This window comes from Belonocnema kinseyi, chromosome 4 (genome assembly GCF_010883055.1).
Source record: "Belonocnema kinseyi isolate 2016_QV_RU_SX_M_011 chromosome 4, B_treatae_v1, whole genome shotgun sequence".
NCBI lineage: Eukaryota > Metazoa > Arthropoda > Insecta > Hymenoptera > Cynipidae > Belonocnema > Belonocnema kinseyi.
This window is the reverse complement of record NC_046660.1, coordinates 141,507,199-141,519,626: the sequence shown is the minus strand read 5'-3', so window position 1 is coordinate 141,519,626 and position 12,428 is coordinate 141,507,199.

Genomic DNA, 12,428 nt, shown 5'->3' with positions numbered 1-12,428 from the left:
TGTCCAGTCTGGCCGCCTCTGCTCCCTTCTCGATATCAGTGCAAAAGTAGGTCCAGCTTTCATGATTCGCCTTGCGTATTGCACTCCTATACTCATCCCTCATCGATGTGAATGAAATCCACAGTTTCTTTGTTTTGCCAGAACTGGCAATTCTGAACCTCTCTCTGGTTTGCCTATGAAGCTCTTTGAGTTTCGAGTTCCACCATTGTGTCTCTCCAGCCTTTCGGACTTTCTAAGGCCGACAATTACTTTCATAAGTGGATTTGATGCCTTGCGTGAAAAAATCGGCTGCCATTTTCAGGGTATCCACGTCTCTGATTGACCTGTACATCCCTTAGAGTGCACTTCTTAGCCTTGTGGAAAACTGACCCCAACATGTTCTTCTTGGATTTCTGACCCATTTAGGGCCGGTGGGCACAGGGGATTCCAACACGATTTCTATCAGTGAGTGATCTGAGAGAGTGGGTTCGTCTGAGACTCTTCACTTCTATAAAACTGCCGGTACAGAGAGTGATGTCAATGACTTCCTCCCTGAACGAATTACAAAACGTCTGGGTGTTACCCGTATTAAGATGATCTAAATCGGTAGTAATTACGTATTCTAATAAGTCCTTACATCTCGATTTGACGCTCTTCCTATTCCTTAAAGATCCGTGACTATCACCATCAGGTCTCTGGAACATAGCTCAAGCAGCGGGACAACGTTGACTTCCTTCGCCAGTATGCATACCCTTAGATTGGCCGGTTTAGGGTCCATGTAACAAAAACCAGCCCCCCCCCCCCTAAGCCCCTGATGGTATCTCGAACTAGCCAGGGTTCTTAGATTTGTGAGATACCTGTGTGCCTCACATCCATGCCCCTCTGCGAAACTGCAGAGGTGCTTTTGCTGTGATGCAAGTTAATCTGGGTAATGTTTAGACTGGGAGCAGTCACTTAGGTCTGGTCCCGATCTTCTTGTTCACCGACAGACCTCTCTCGCCCCTGACTAGCCACTTTAAAGTTGACCTGTCCGTAAAGGTAGAAGGGCCTATTATTGAGGGCCGCAAGGGCCCTCGCCTGTGACTCAGGAATTTGCACAACTAGGAGATGTTTAAATTCCCCAGCTGCGTCCTCTTCCTGAGGCCTATCGTGCCTGACACACCGCCAGGACGCTGTCTTAAGTGACGGGTTGAATTTCTCCAGCCGACCGAGAACCACCTGCCGTTCCATCAGTCTACCTGGGAACCACGCCGTAGTCTTAATCATCTTCTGGAACAACTGAACCCCACCCACCTTAAGAGATGCGCCTTCCCAAGGTCTTGTCTCTGCCAAAAACTTGTGTAGCCAAGCCTTGGACGCTGGGTCCGTTGCCATAAATACAAAGACCCCTCCCCTGCAGCGATGAGTCTTGAATTTAGGCTACTGATGTGGGGACACTCTCTCGAGCGACCTCCAGGTAGCCTCCCTGAGAAGCTTTAGCTGCTCTGCAGTGAGCAACAAGTCCAGGTAGCTTGTATCCGTCACCACCACGGTCAGAGTGTCAGTCCTTTGAGCGATCGTTAGACCAACCCCCAACGACTCCGTGTTCGTCGGCTGCCCCACTACGCTTGCCTCCTCAGTCTCCTTTTCAGGGAACCGCTGATGCGTTTTTTCTTATCGGGGGGCTGATTAGCCACTCACGTTTCCATAACCTCACGCAGAGGGGCCGTCACACCCTCAGCTCCCGAAAGAGCTGTGGGCATAGACGCCGCCTAATTGAGACTTGCCGGAGAGACAGGTCGGGGTCAAAGGGATATGCTAGACCCGCTAGGACCTAGCCCCATCCCTCCCCCCGCCAACCTTCTTCCTTCTTCTTCTTTTTGTGATTTTGCGTGCTCCATTTTGGTTCCCACGAGTAGCTAGGGAAATAAAATGTCCGCCCCTACAGAGCCCCGCATGCAAGGGTAAGACTAATTACTCGGGGAGGTCGTCCGGTATCCCCGAGAGGCCGTCAGGATACCTTCGTAACCCCTAGGTGCCAAAGAGCTATGGGCACGAAAACTCTACACCCATGGCTTAGGGGGGTGGTCACATTGAGCGAGAAACTCAATAAATACCCGTTCGCAGGCCATCATACAAACGGAGGGCTGTTTTTTTGTCGCAGTGCGGGCCGCAGGTTATTCCCTTGTCGACACCAGAGATTGGAGATTGGTCCGGCAGGGACCTCAACCCAGGGATCCAGGAAGCCCGTGTTAGCTAGGCTCTTTCATTCGTCTATCACACTACAATCATGCATACCAGGAGAGCCCGTTTATGGGGATCCTTTTTAAATCAGACAGGAGAGCCCGTTTATAGGGTCTTACAGTCCCTAGGGGAGGAATAATAATTAAGTTTGGTTTAATTATTTATTATTTATTAATTTCACACTGTTGAATTTACGTTTCTCTGCAAAAACTATGGGTTCTCTAGAGACGTCTAATATCAGTATAAAAATATCCCGAGAACGTCCTATGTTTTAAGACGTCTTTAGGACATTTTGAGGACATTAGATATCTTAGAGACTTTGACTGGACTGACATTGGACATTCTTGGGGGGATCGTGTTCATTGGGTTTGAAGACACTAGAGAGTGAGCAAAACCCTTTTAAAGATTTTTACAAATTGGTTTAAAATAAAAGATGATCTACAAATCAATATTATGAAAAACCTTGCAAGACACACCATTTTTAATAAAAGTAAAAGAAATTGATCGAGATATTAAAAGGATTAAATTTACTATAAATGATTTAAACATTTTAGAAATTGTTGTCTCCTACACTGATATAGTCTACTCTATACCTCATTTTTCACTAATTTAAGGGACTCAAATTCTTAATATCATTTGATGTAATTTAACGCATATACATTAACAAAAAAATGTCCCATGTTATATAAATTAAATATTTTACAACTCACTGAGTAGATAATCCCATTTCTCAAGTGAACATTTTCTCGCCTCCATCATTAATTCGTCGTCACTGTTATCATTCTCCTCCTTCTCCGCCTCTTGTTCTTCTTCTTCTGCTTCTTGGTCTACATCTTTCTCGTCCTGCTCATCCCTCTCCTCTTTATTGATACCGTTGCCAATGTTATCATACTCGTTGTTTTCGGTGTCACTACCACTCGCGCACAAATAAACTAACTCACAAATCACTTTCACGAATAACATCCTCGTCGTAATCAATGACGATAATGTCGGGACGCGATTGTGTTGCTGCGTCCATGGTCACTGCTGATGTTTGTAATAAAGGAACTGCAGGAGCTGAAGTCGACGGCTGATCGTTAATCCCATTGTTCGAGATTTCTCCAACTGCTAGAAAAAGATAATAAATATTATTATTAATATGGTATTAAGACTATAAACATTATTAAAAATGAAAAATATTCAACAAAAATAATTATCTTGACTTACCAGCTGAAAAATAATCTCGAAGTGATTCGGGTTGGCCTTGATGTTTGATATACTCGGCTTTTCTTTCCAACACTAGTTTCCGAACAATCGCGCTGTCGCCAACTAGATCTAGGACCCGTTTGATGCCGACACCATCGAGAAAGGTGAGGAGAAACTTTAAAATCAATATTAATTCGCATTCCTACAAAGCTCCTGACCCTCCACACATCATAATAATGTAGACACTTTTTTCATTTTGAGAATCCCTATTGGAAATGACATTCCGACAAATTACACGCTTTGCCACACCTCCATATTTTTTATGGAAACCATCGTCAGAGTTTACTCTCAAATGACAAAATCTCAAAAATATGAGTAAAAGTATTGGACAACAACAACCACAGCCAAGTGATTCTTTAAAAAGGTTATACATATACACTGCAAATACATGGCAATCTTTATTACGGTCGGCTCATATAATACAATACAATATCATGATCATCATTATCAGGGTGACCGTCTAGGCTGCGCAACCAGGCCCGCGTGTGCACTATAGGTACCTTGAAAGACCAATTAACTATCTTAGAATATATTTCTAGCCGTGCTTGCCATAAGAATTTAGACACACAACTGTGGTGGAGTTGGCACACAAAATAAACTATTCTGACTTTTTTCACAACATCGCGAGGTGATAGAGATTGTCTGTAAAATATCTCAGCTGCAGAGTACCGCCACCCTCTCTACTGACCCGTATTAAACTACTATCCAGGATAACAATCTCTTTTAATGAATACAGTGTAGTTCATGCAGTCCACTGGAAAATTATGGAAAGGATTGAGAAATATGTTTAATTTATATTATATAAAGAAATTTCAGTGGATTTTCAACTATTTATTCTAAACATTAATTATAAGTAGTCATATTCAGTGTCAAACATGATTTTTATCCCATTTATAAGCGTATAAATTAGATTAAAACGCATGAGGGGTATATATTCCTCCACCATGCGTTTCTCTCTCAAGAGAAAGTATTCTTATTGAATGAAAACATGTGACCTCATATCTACTCACCCGCCCCCCATGCAAGTAAGCCAGCCATGTTTAAGCTATAAAAACTGTCGCGCGGGACACAACCGTCCGTCATACTCTGAAATTTCAACATATAGCAAGTAAAGAATTTCGGGATGTAAAATTACCGAATAAATAGTTTGGAAAAAGTCGATTAAATAAGGTTTTTCCTTACCGATAACATATAACATGTCGCAGTCTCCAAGTCAAAAGATGGAGTCTACCGTCAACTAGAGTGAAGTCTCACAAGATTTTACAGTGAAAAGCATATAAAAAAACGAATTTGCCCAGTAGATGTGTCATCATCTGAAATTGTAACAGTGAAAAAAGTAAAATATACGCCTCGTCAACCTCTGATTCTTTCAACAATATACGTCTTGAATAACTCTTCTTCGAAAAAGGTTATTCTTGGCTTGGAAATTCAAGCCGACGGATCGTTTGCTCCAGCTATACGATTATAACTTGCGTTATACAACTTCGTATAATGCAAAAGCTATTTTAATCGAAGACATTGTCCAGAATACAGTCACGAAAACAGCAGCCACAGCGACAAATAGCGAGACGCAAGGAAAAAATTAGAAATTCTATGTCCCGGGCATTTTTCTTCAAGCGCCAACATTTCAAGGTCTCGTCAACATTGTCATTTGCTCAGATAAGATAAGATATTATCTTGCAATGGGGTCTCGAGAGTTATATTTTCACATTATTGGCCGGCGCGGGGATCTCAACGCGTGAGATCGCCTGATAATAAGCTGATACAGGCGAATCAGGCTCTATTAAGCTTAAAAGCCTGGCCCTCGCGCGGAACCGAAAAAGCTTATATAGATTCGAGAATGTGGAATCAAAAAAAGCTTATATAGGTTCCACACCGGCCGCGCTTACAAGCAGATAAGTTTCTAGAAACTACTTTTTCAACTATGTGTTCGTTGAAGAAGGTAGAATTCAACGCAGACAGGAATAAAGAGAGGCTTTGGATGTTATGTTGCGTAATTTCTGATTCCCAAGAAAAAGAAACTTCAAATTGATTTTCTCGCGAACCACGTTTTTGAAATCCGTGAACATTAGAACTCAAAATCGATTTGACCGATTCTTTTCAAATTTGGCACACAATTTCCTCACATTATTCAACAGGTAATCAGGAATAGTTTTTTTTTTAACCATTTTTGTTAATTTTACAATAACAAATTAACCAATTTTTTATGCGAAAATGGCGTTTTTGTGTTCAAAATGGTGTGAAAAATAAAAATATTAAATTAGAAAAACGCTTCCTGTTTACCTGCGGAAACATATCACCTTTAAAATGCATTTTTGTTTTTTTTTGTTTTAGATGATCCAGTGATAAGTTACAATGTTCACAGCGCAACCATTTTTTTCGAGACGTCTCGTGAGATTCGATGTCATGTGGTCACTTTTCAATATTTTAAAATGAAAATTGTTTTAAAAATTGTTAGAGTGTAATACTATAATATACAGTTCAAATTAATAACCCAGCATTATTTATATCTCCAATTTTTTTTAAATATGCATTTTTTTCGCCTTTAAAACCCTATCCTCCCCCCCCCCCCCCCCCCCCCCCCCCCCCCCCCCCCCCTTAAAGCAGTCTACACCCGATAATTGTCGTTTTAGAACAAATATCTTTCCAACAGATGGATTTTCATGTGGCACACCTGTCAAAAATATAAAAGGAGGACCTCGAGTTGATGAGATACCAGTTTTACGTTTGTAATGCCGTCAAGTGCACGTAAACACATTGGTGAAAAAACACAGCAGCATTGCATGAACTCTGTTGCCTGGATCGTAATCAACGAAAAGCGATTCTGCGCACAGCTAATGCAAAACTCGTAAAATGTATATGCGAGTGAGCTCTAAATATTTTGGGAGAGAATATACCTTTAAAAACGTATGAAAAACATAAGGTAAAAAAGCATAAACTTACTTTGAGAAAATTGGCAACACCGAAGGATACTTGGCAAAATAAAAAACGCTTTATCATTCAGAAGGGTGGATTTTTACCTTTATTACTCGCATCGATTATCGGTAGTCTTCTCTCAAATATTTTCAGCTCAGCTGATTCACGAGAGTAAATATCCCTTTTCAATTGAGCAATTATGGAACATTCGAAAAAGATGTTTCTGGTGCTGAGCGAGCAGGTAGAAAAATTTCTACAACAAGGCTTCGGATCAGAGAATAATACTGTAATTAGAAAAAGGTATGCTTCTTCGATGAATGCTATAGATAATATCTTCTCTGGTGCTAACTACAAAGCTCCCAATCTTAATAATACGACACAAACTCTAGGTAATATTATGACCAGGCTCGATGCTGAAATGAGTCAAATTCTACATTCTCCATTTATAAAATAAGGGTATGAAAAATGGAAAATGTATCAACAAGTCTTTTAATTATAATGATGATGAGGTGGGGAGAGATTATTTAAACAATACTGATGATATTATTGCCACTATTCGAAAAACTTTCAAAAATAAAGTAATTGTTTTATTCCAACGACTTTGTCAACCAGATATGCAAAAATATGCGAAACCAGTTTGCCATGATCCTTCGCGAAATCCGCATGTGTCGAGAGATTTTCGGATATAGAAAATACTGGAAAGAGGATAAAATCTTTTCGAGAGAGAGAGGTAGTCGGCTTAGTCCCAAATTTCGCCTGGACTTTATTACTCACTAATGACAGAAGACGAAGAAGTCTTTAGTACTAACGAGGTATATAAAGAGCTTACTGACACGCCACGTAGAAGTACGAAGCGAGCAACACCTTGCAGCAGCATAGGCTCGGCTAAGGTTCAAGGGTCGAGAAGAGGAAGTAGCCAGTGGAAAACTTTGTTTCTGAAACAATGTTTCAGAAGAATATTATAAATTATGATATATCAAATATAGATGATTTATGGGAAGCAGATTTAGTTGATTTAAAACATATAAAAGATTCCAACGATGGATACCAGTTATTCTCGAAAAAAGTGAAAATCGTTCTCCCGTCTGTCTTCAGAGTGATAGAGGCAAGGAATTTCTCTGTGCAGGTTTTCAAAATTTGTTATCAACACACGGTATAAAATTTCGTGCTGTACACGATCCAAATGTTAAGGCTGCTGTAGTCGAACGATTTAATCGTGCACTAAAAGAACGTATGTGGCGCTATTTCACACATAGCAATACTCATTGTTACATTGATGTTTTACAACAACTTGTACAGAGCTATAATAATGCACTACATTCTAGTATAGAAATGCGGCCATCAGAGGTGAAGTTGGAAAATTCAGCACACGCCCGATTAACTATTCAAAGAAAGTATGGTACAAAAGTTTTGCATGGTAAAAAGTCTAAATATAAGGTCACTGATTACGTTCGGATCAGTAGAGAGAAAGAAGTCTTTGCGAAAGGTTAGAAAGCTGGATGGACAGAAGAGATTTTTAAGATAAAGAGAGTAATAAAGGGTCGTAGACAGATCCCATATGTTTACGAATTACGAGATCTGACTGGTGCGGATATATACGGAGTTTTTTACGAGAGAACAATAACACCATGAAGTATTTTCCGCACAATTCTACGACTCGGTTTACCACACAACTGCCGCACGAAATTCGTTTACAGAATCGTTGGGCTGTTGGTCTTACAGAAATTCAATTTCTGAGAACATTTCTTCATATAAGACACAATATGGCTGATCGAATGGAAAATCGCATAGCTCTAATGACAAATGTGTTAAATAGTAGTAGTGGTATTAGTTGATTTTGATGTCGAAGGGCGAAACGCCTATTAATAAGTAGTAATAGTGTGTCTGGTGAGAAAAATGAAGAAAATGATGAGAGAAAATTGAAATAAACGAAAATTGATGGTGAAAATTGACTTCTTAAATACTCGCTTCCCTACCTTCTTAAGCGGGACGCCGAGTTGTCTGAGCTTAATGACAATGCTATTAGAGATCAGTACACAGAAGGTATGTTGACCAGTAAATGGTTAAGGCCCATTGTCTCCGAATTTCGACCTCGTGTGTACCCACAGGTAAACGGTCTCGTCCGAGCGAATAATCAGACCCCAATTGCTCGAAAATACGTAGGCTTAATTTTTCAAAAATACAAAGATTGTTATGTCAAAGTGGAACAAATTTTTCAAGACGATTGTGAGATAAAAGGTCCTCATTTTCTTGCAATAAGTGAAAAAGTATCTCGTATGCTTGGTTTTGTTTCACAACAATTAAGATCAGATAATTCTCATTATGATAATCACCCTCCAAGTCTGGCTTGTGGTTTCATTTCTGTTCTTCATACTTCATTCTCAATTAGAGAAGGGGAAAAAGAAGAAGAAAAATTATATGATTTACTAAGGATATGAGTTATTACGTAGATTACTACACAACCCAAGTCGGTGGAGGGGGAATATCAAAAGTTTATATCAGATCGACCTATCAGAGAGGTCATGGAATCGGAAGCTTTCGAGGTGGGCTTTCTCGACTTGTGTTGTCTATATTAGCACAACATGCACGTACAGTTGGAAAGGAGGTACTCCGAACAGGTGTTGATGATTTAAATAATGTGGATAGTAAAGTACCACTCAAGCAGTCATTCAACACACGTATTAATGAAACTCATCAAAAAAAAAGAAAAGCTTTGGATAAAATTAATAATCTAATGAGTGGATCAGGTTATAAATTTGTGGTAAAAAATTTCGGACCTCAGTTGTCCGGAGTTCGTGGTGTTGAGAGTGTTACACAGCTTATAAAAAGGTGTAAACGTGGGAAAAAAATAAAGAGACTTAATACAGCACGTAATTCAAAGAAGAAGGAAAAGAAGAAGAAAGGAGTGAAAAATACGAAATGTAAAAAGAGAAGCAATAGTAGCAAAAGCTTAAATCTACCGCAGGAAAAAATCGTTCAATTTCGGATATTTTTGGAGGATAATAAGAAAATTATTATATGTCACTTTTACACTCACATTCTAGCGAGCGTTCAAAAACTGAACTAGATCTTTTTTCTCTTCCACCCATTCAAACATCTATTGACAGCTCGCAATGGATCCATTACAAACCCGTTTCATCGCTGGCCGGCGATTCGCCGATAGAGTTTGTCATTCCAGGCTACCGCGAAGAATAATAGATAATAATAATTGTTAAAATAGTCGATTAAACTTTTACTCGGGTAAACGCGGTTATACATCATAGACACGGACTGGAGGTGGACGTTGGAGGTGACAACAGTCCTCTCTGGATGCTTTCTTAGAGCTACCATCTGCCACTCCACAGGTTTTTAGTCGCTCGTTTCCTGATGGTCAAGAAATTTTCTTACAATGCGACAGGTGTTTCATGAAACCGCCTTCTGAGCTGATGCAAATAACCTACTGACTCCTAAATGTTCAAGATGTTCAGTCGATAATTTTAAGTATTTATATCTTTAGATTTAAACTATTTTTAATTTTTAACAACCGATTTTATTAGTTGTAATTAGATGTATTTTTTTGTTGTTGCAAATTTGATGAATAAATCTATTTAATAAGTTTAAGCAATACCCTTATATATTTATTTATCTTCCCATTTTTTTAGGAAATAAGATTTATTATTGAACTTTGAAACTAATTTATTAATTGAAATTCATTAAAGCAGAATGATAGAAATAAATTATTCTTTCTTCACAAGTTTAGAGTCTAAGAAACCATAAGTTCTCCTTTAACTATGGCGCCATACAGTCTACGAAACTCCTTCAACCATGCATCAGTTTACTATTCAGGGAAAATCCCATTTGAATGCTATCTGCCAACTATAATTTTAGAGAAGATGAATAGTAATTAATGGCGCACACAAAATTCGGTAAATGAAGTAAATTGAATTGCTTTTGTAGAAGTATTATGTTCATAAAACCAATGATATTGAATCATATGAAAATTTGATGACAATTTAATACATTTTGATGAGTGAAACGTTGGGGGTTACAATGCCAACTGTATATATTCTACTAAAAAATCATGTTTGTTGCAGATTTGTTAAAATAATGTTTATAATTATAATATAATAATAATTAAATAAAAATAAATAAAATTATAATTTGTCTTGAATAATAATTTATTAACAAAATATGTATAGGATCGTCTTTACATTATATGTTGAGATGTTGACTACTTTATATTATGTACAGTATATAGATATATTTATATATATATATATAGGAGAGTACCCAAATATGAGATACCAACTCTGGCTTGATTGACGGAATTCTATGGAATAAATTTAAATGTAGTATAGCTAATTTTAAAGGAAATTTAGTTAGCCATAAGGAGCTTAAATAAAAAATTTTATTAACATTTTTTTTTATGCTGAAAATACAAGAAATGTAAAAAAGTGCTTTTTCCAAACTCGTCAAACTATTCTCATAATATAAGATACCGCAGGAAATAGCTAATAAAATGCAAAATAAAGTATTATTTTTAATGCAAAATTTTATTCTTTGTTTCACAAACACTTTCCTATAACCAGTTCTCCTCGCACAGCCACAGTGTTATAAAAACCAGAGGTATCTTATATTATGAAAACCACACCGTGCAACTATGCACTTACTATGCTTGACCTGTACAATGAAAAACTTTAATACTATCGATATTTTCCTACTTAGTTATTCAATCCCCATCACTCCAGACAAACTTTAATGCTAAATACATATTTAATGAATAATAAATAGCGTTTAAAGAATTCCCTTCCAACAACTATATATATATATATATATTGTAACCCCCGAGTTATAGCATGAAGCCTTATCTTAGGCAACTGTTCGTACAGTTTAGAGGGTAAGTCAAGGAATTGCATTTCTAAAGGGCACTCCAAGGAATGGGACACTGCCTATAAAAAGAGCAGCACGGCCCAAAATAGACCCTAAGCTTACGAGATATTATATAGAGAGAAGACCTCTGAAGTGGAAGCTGGTATACCCTGTGTAACCGGTTCAAAGAGCAATCTTTTGCAAAGTCCGTTCGCCTATTTTATTCAAACACTTAACTGTTTTCCCTATGTATTTGAATTTCAAGGCTAAGTGCCACTCAGTAAACAGATTGAAATATTGTCTATCCCAGATTTCTTAAACTAACCGAAGAGCAAAGCATGGTATACCCATCAACCTTGGTCAATTAAGTTAGATTCTGAACTTAGAAACTTGTATCGAGAATCTTAAATCTTTATAGGCAGACGGGAGTATACCTCTCTAAATCTGGCTAAGAAAAGTTGTAAATCTCGGCACAAGCCTCGAAAACATTCGTAAGAGAACCTGAGTCTAAGAAATTTCACTTTTGAAAATAAAAGCATTGTAGAGGCAGTCCCTCGAAAACTGGAAATAACCAGAGAGAAAATAAAATTGTGAGCAATTCCTTGCCTTCCCTCGTCCTAATCCTCTAAATTAGGTTGGCGAGTGCCTGTAGTCCGAGCCGATCTCGACTCAGTTCAAAATTACGAATACTGTGCGAACGCAAGTAGTAGACAGGTGACACCCCTTGCCCTGCGCAGGGACACTGTCATAAAGCCGAGTGCCAAATGTTAACAACTTGCCACTGTGCTTCTTTTGTCATAAAGACAAACTCATTATCACCGATTATTGCAGACTTACTTAAATTTATAAATGTAGAAAGAGGTTGTCGCCGACCGACACCTGTGCGTAAAATAAGTTCACTGAACTTTCAAAGGTTTGAAACCTAAGGCGAGCGAGCACATTACAGAGTCGACTTTTCCTCTGCTAATCCTAAATATTATTGAGTTACAGTAACAATCTTGAAAGAAACCTATTTTGTTCGAACAAACCGAATTTGTCTTAAAATTATAAGTTAAATGTGATTACAACCAAAGAGTTGATTTTCAATAAAATTATGCTATAAATTGAGCATAGGGCAAAATAAATATGTAAAAGAGAATAGGTTGATTTGACGACTAAAAAAAAATCACAATCAGAATATATAAAATGTCATTCCTCCTCCATGCACAACCACAATA